Source organism: Enhydra lutris, unplaced genomic scaffold, assembly GCF_002288905.1.
Source record: "Enhydra lutris kenyoni isolate GAN:26980312 unplaced genomic scaffold, ASM228890v2 scaffoldscaffold1, whole genome shotgun sequence".
Lineage (NCBI taxonomy): Eukaryota > Metazoa > Chordata > Mammalia > Carnivora > Mustelidae > Enhydra > Enhydra lutris.
The window spans coordinates 105,232,580-105,238,111 of NW_019154085.1; the positions used below are offsets into that span (position 1 = coordinate 105,232,580).

The following is a 5,532-nucleotide window of genomic DNA, read 5'->3' on the forward strand; positions in this document are numbered from 1 at the left end:
TTTGCCCAGATGGCCTCCACTCCCTCTTGCTTGGTTTCTCGTCCCACCATTCCAGCCTTTGAACCCCTGTACCTTCTTCAGGCTGAGGATCCACCGACTTGTTTGGAAAACCCAAATGAGCTACTTCTTTGGTTTCTACTTCCCCCTCCTAGGGTGCACCCTTGTCCCTTCTTTCTGCTTTTGCTCCAACATCTAGTCACTCCCAAAAAAGAGGCCCATCCTGCCACGCCTTCTTCAGGGCTTCCTGCCAACCCCACTGTTTTCTCCCTTTGGGCCTATCCAAACCCAACCTGATCCAGTCTTCAACAGTGTGAGGAAGTTACACTAGACTTTTCCGGGCACCTCTTATACCCGAGTTTTCGTGTCTGAGAGACCACCAAGGAGCCAACACCAATGCAATCACACAAGGGTTTATTTGACAAGCTTAAGCTTGGGCCCAAGTATACCTGACACAGCAGAGTAGCGACTTGGACCCCGAGCTTAGTTAAGGCAGGGGTATTTATGGGTTCCTGTTACTAAAGCAGGGTGGGTATCTCTGGAACTAAGCAGGGTGGGGCTTCCTGTTACTAAAGCAGGGTGGGGGGTCTCTGGAACCAAAGCAAGGTGGGGGTCCTTAGAACTAAAGTAAAGTAGGGGAAAGTTCAGCCCTTGGGCACAGGGGTCTGAGATGGCTGTCAGAGCTAAGATGTCTGTACTTATGCTAAGGCTAAACCTGAGGTGGAATGGCCTTAATTTTTCTCGGCCTCCACATTTCCTCCTCTCAGAGGAACCTAAGGAAGGACCCAATCATGGGTCCAGGCCGGTCTCAGAAATAAGGTCCGGTGGTTGGTATTGCTGTCTGAGTACCATGAGCTGAACTGTACTGACTCTGTCTTTGACAAAAGTAAGCAACATTAGTGGAGTAAGTGAGAACGGTGCAGTCTTAGCTTTGGGGGATTGTCCTTGTCAGGCTGACTTTTCCATTCTGGGACGAAGTCCTTGAGAACGGCGTGTGGGTCAGGTGGCCCGACGTGGGTGTAGTGGATCCAGGGAATAATCCCATCGACCTTGAGAGCGGTGGGAGTGGTCAGGATCATGATGTAGGGTCCCTTCCAGTGTGGTTGAAGTGTCTGGTGTTGGTATCTCCTGACATACACCCAGTCTCCTGGCTGATATCGATGGGGGTCCAGGGGTGGCCCAGTCTCGTAGAGGGCCCTCAGCTTAGGCCACACCTGTTCATGGGTTTGTTGTAACTTTTGGAGGGAGAAAAGGAGTTGTTGATCATCAAACTCAGCAAGCACCTCAGATTTTAAATTGGGAATAATAGGTGGAGGAATACCGAACATGATCTCGTAAGGGGTAAGTCCCATCTTATATGGGGAGTTTCGCACCCTATACAGGGTGAAGAGGAGGAGAGTCACCCAATCCCCACCAGTCTCCAAAGCTAATTTAGTCAAGGTCTCTTTTAATGTTCTGTTCATCCTCTCTACCTGTCCTGAGCTTTGGGGCCTATATGCGCAATGTAATTTCCAATCTGCCCCAAGTACTAGTGACACTCCCTGTGTTACCTTAGAGACAAATCCTGGTCCGTTGTCTGATCCAATCTTAACAGGAAAACCATACCTCGGTAAGATGTCCTCCAGCAGTTTCTTGGTCATGGTCTGTGCGGTTTCATGTTTGGTGGGAAATGCCTCTGTCCATTCCGAAAAAGTATCTACAAATACCAGTAAATACCTGTATCCGTATTTTCCAGGTTTTATCTTGGTGAAGTCCACTTCCCAGTAGGTGGTCCCCCCGGAGCCGGGTGCCTGGGTTAGATCCATGGGCGGTGGCATTAGTTAATTGGCATGTGTGACAGCTTGCCACAATCTGTTCGATCTTTGATCGGGAGTCTTTGATAGTAATCTTTGCATGTCACACCAAGTCTTCCATTTTTTTTGTTCCCGTGTGTGCTCCTGTGCATTTTGGATAGGAGTCGCCGTCCCAGTTCCTCTGGTAGGATTATGCTGCTATCTGCAGCTCTCCACCAGCCATGTAGGCATTGTGTCCCGGGCAGACACCTAATCCGTTGTAAGTCTACGTCAGCGTAGTTGGGGTTGTTTGGCAACCTTGGTGCTCCCGGATCAGGCAGTGTGGTCACTAAGACATGGTCCACTGAAAGAGCTGCCTCTTTTGCCTTTAAGTCAGCCAGCCTATTTCCCCTGGCCACTGGCATGTCTGCTTTTTGATGTCCTAGATAATGGATAATGGCCAGTGCCTTAGGCAGCCAGAGGGCCCTTAGGAGCTCAAGGATTTCTGCCGTGTTTTTAATAGTCTTTCCTTCTGCTGTTAAGAGTCTTCTTTCTCTATAAATGGCTCCGTGGATGTGGGCTGTGGCAAAGGCGTACCTGCTATCAGTATAGATGTTTATCCGCTTGCCTGCTCCCATGGTTAGCGCCTTGGTTAGTGCAATCGGTTCTGCACGTTGGGCAGAAGTCCCAGCTAACAGTTCCATCCAGGCAGTCTCTGTCTCTGTGGTCATAGCTGCCCCCGCATACCTGATTCCTTCCCAGACAAAGCTGCTGCCGTCTGTATACCAGGTGTCACCTGCATTCGGCAGTGGTTGGTCCTGGAGATCAGCTCTGACTCCGTGCACCTGAGCCAGGATTTCTTGGCAGTCGTGGCGGGGAGTCCCCATCAGGGTTAGGGAGCAGTGTCGCTGGGTTTAGGGCTGTTGGCGCCTGGAACAAAATTCTGGTAGGGTTCAAAAGCAAGCTCTGGTAATGGGTCAAGCGGGCACTGCTGATCCATCATTCCGGGGGTTGTTTGAGCACCCCTTCAATGGCAGGGTATGGTTCCTGCCCCATAGTCAGCTTATCTGCATCTTTAACCATGGTGGCCACTGCAGCAATAATTTTTAAACATGGAGGCCATCCAGCGGCACGGCATCTAATTTCTTTGAGAGGTATGCCACCGGTCTCTTCCAGGGGCCCATGTATTGAATTAGGACTCCCTTTGCCACCCCTTCCTTTTCATCCACGTAAAGATGGAAGGGCTTAGTCAGATCAGGCAGCCCGAGTGCTGGGACTGAAAGCAAGGCTTGTTTAAGGTCATTGAAGTCTTTGGGGCACCTGGGTGGCTCAGTGGGTTAAGCTGCTGCCTTCAGCTCAGGTCATGATCTCAGGGTCCTGGGATCGAGTCCCGCATCGGGCTCTTTGCTCAGCAGGGAGCCTGCTTCCCTCTTTCTCTTTCTCTCTCTCTCTGCCTGCCTCTCCGTCTACTTGTGATCTCTCTCTGTCAAATAAATAAATAAAATATTTTAAAAAAAAAAAAAAGGTCATTGAAGGCTTTGTCCATGGCCTCAGTCCATACAAAGTCCTGTTTTTGTTTCATGGCCTCGTAGAGGGGCTTAGCTATGTCAGCAAAACCTGGGATCCACAATCAGCAGAACCCAGCCGACCCTAGGAATTCAAGTACCTGGCTGACGTTTCGAGGCTGTGGGATTCTCATGACGGTCTCCTTCCGTGCATCTGTTAACCATCTTTGTCCATCTTTTAATTTGTACCCCAGGTAGCTCACCTCCATTCTGCAGATCTGGGCCTTCTTAGCTGAAGCCTGGTATCCCAGATTTGCTATCATTTGGAGCAAGTCCTTGGTGCCTTGTAGGCATGTTTCCTGGTCCTCTGCTGCCAACAGGGTATCATCTACGTATTGTCATAGAGTCAGATTAGGGTGTTTGGCACAGAACTCACCTAAGTCTTCATGCAGTGCCTCGTCAAAGATGGTGGGCGAATTCTTGAATCCTTGCAGTAGTTGAGTCCAGGTGAGTTGGCCACTGATGCCCTTCTCCCGGTCCGCCCATTCAAAAGTGAAGAGGTCTTGGCTCTTTGGGGCCAAGGGCAAGCTGAAAAAGGCGTCCTTTAGGTCTAGCACTGTGTACCAAGTCTTATCTGGGGGCAAGGTGGAAAGGAGGGTGTAGGGGTTTGGGACCGTAGGGTGCATGTCCATCACCCGTCTGTTGGGGTATTGGCAGACTCTGACTGGTTCTGCTCCTGGCTTTAGTTCAATGTATACAGCTGGCTGATGTTGGGCCAATCCCATCCCCCTGGTTTCTGCCCACGCTTGGGGAAACTCCTACAATCAGTGGTCAATGTCAGTCATTGGTTCTGGGGGCATTTGGTGAAGATGATATTTGTCCTCCAGGTTCAGGACAAGCACCTGGATCGGGTGCCCCTCTTTATCCAGAACCTTTGCCCCTTTAGGGTGGAAACTAATATAGGATCCCATCTTGGTGAGTATGTCCCGGCCTAACAGGGGGTAGTGGCACTCAGGAATGACCATGAAGGAGTGGGTTACCCAGCCCACACCACTGTTCTTCGGGTAGTCCATGAATATTGTTTAGTGCCTGTGGCCCCCTGTACCCATGAGGTTTTATTTGCCAACTTCCCTTGTAGCAAGACAGAGTGCTGTGCCCCGGTGTCTACTAGGAATTTAATTGGTTGCCCCTCCACTTTAAGGGTTACCCTGGGCTCGGGGAGGGGTGCCAAACCCCGACTCCCCTAGTCATTTAACTCTTCGACTTCCAAGATAGTAGTGGAGGCCTTTGGTCTTTTGTTGGGGGATTCCTTTAACCAGGGCAGACCCTTGCCCAGTGGCCTTCTTTCCTGCAGTAAGCACACTGGTTTCTATTCAGTTTGGGGTGTTCTCGGTGGGGGCCGTCCCCCTTACCTTCTCCTGAAGCCAGCTTCTTGAGACGTCTCTGTTTTTCATGTGGGTCATCCATGGTCGTGGCCAGTAGGATCTTAGCCAGGTTCTGGGTCTGAGGGTCATTTATCCTAGCCTGTTGCTTCTCCAGGGTCTCTCTGTTATTATAGACTCTTTATGCCACCACTATCAGATCCTGTAGGCTCTTCTCTCCTAGTCTTTCTACCTTCTGTAATTTCCTTTTAATGTCCGGAGCGACTTGGTTAACAAAAGCCAAAAGTTTGGGTTTCTGGGGCCTCTGGATTCATAGGGGTGTACTGTCTGGACGCCTCTATGATCCTTTCTAGGAATGCCGCCAGGCTCTCATCTTTACCCTGTCTTACATCACATACCTTGGCCAGATTGGTAGGCTTGCGTGCTGCAGCCTTGAGACCTGCCATCAGAGTCTGGCGGTAGACCCGGAGCCTCTCCTTACCTTCTGCCGAGTTGTAGTCCCAAGTGGGGAGAGACAAGGGGTAGGCTGCATTTATGAGATCGGAGTTCTGAGTTGGCTGTCTGTCGTCACCCAGGACGGACTTCCGGGCTTCTGTCTGGATTCGCTCTTTCCTCAGTGGTAAAGAGAACCTGCAGGAGCTGCTGACCGTCATCCCAGGTGGGCCGATGGGTGAAAAGAACAGTATCCAAAAGACCAATCAGATCTTTTGGGTTATCAGAAAACTTTGCATGTTGAGTTCTCCAATTGCATAAATCACTAGTAGAGAATGGCCAATATAACATTGGTTGTCCCCCTGTTTTATCGGGGGGTCCCATGGCACGGAGGGGAAGGACAGTGGAATCGGCCGGTCCCAGGTTTGAGGCTGGGGCCGCTCA

The 5,532-nt window shown here is 50.7% G+C and overlaps 1 pseudogene; it reads right to left on the bottom strand.

Moving 5' to 3' along the window:
• Positions 1-893: 893 nt before the first annotated feature.
• Positions 894-5,309, bottom strand: LOC111140955 (annotated as a pseudogene).
• Positions 5,310-5,532: the final 223 nt, after the last annotated feature.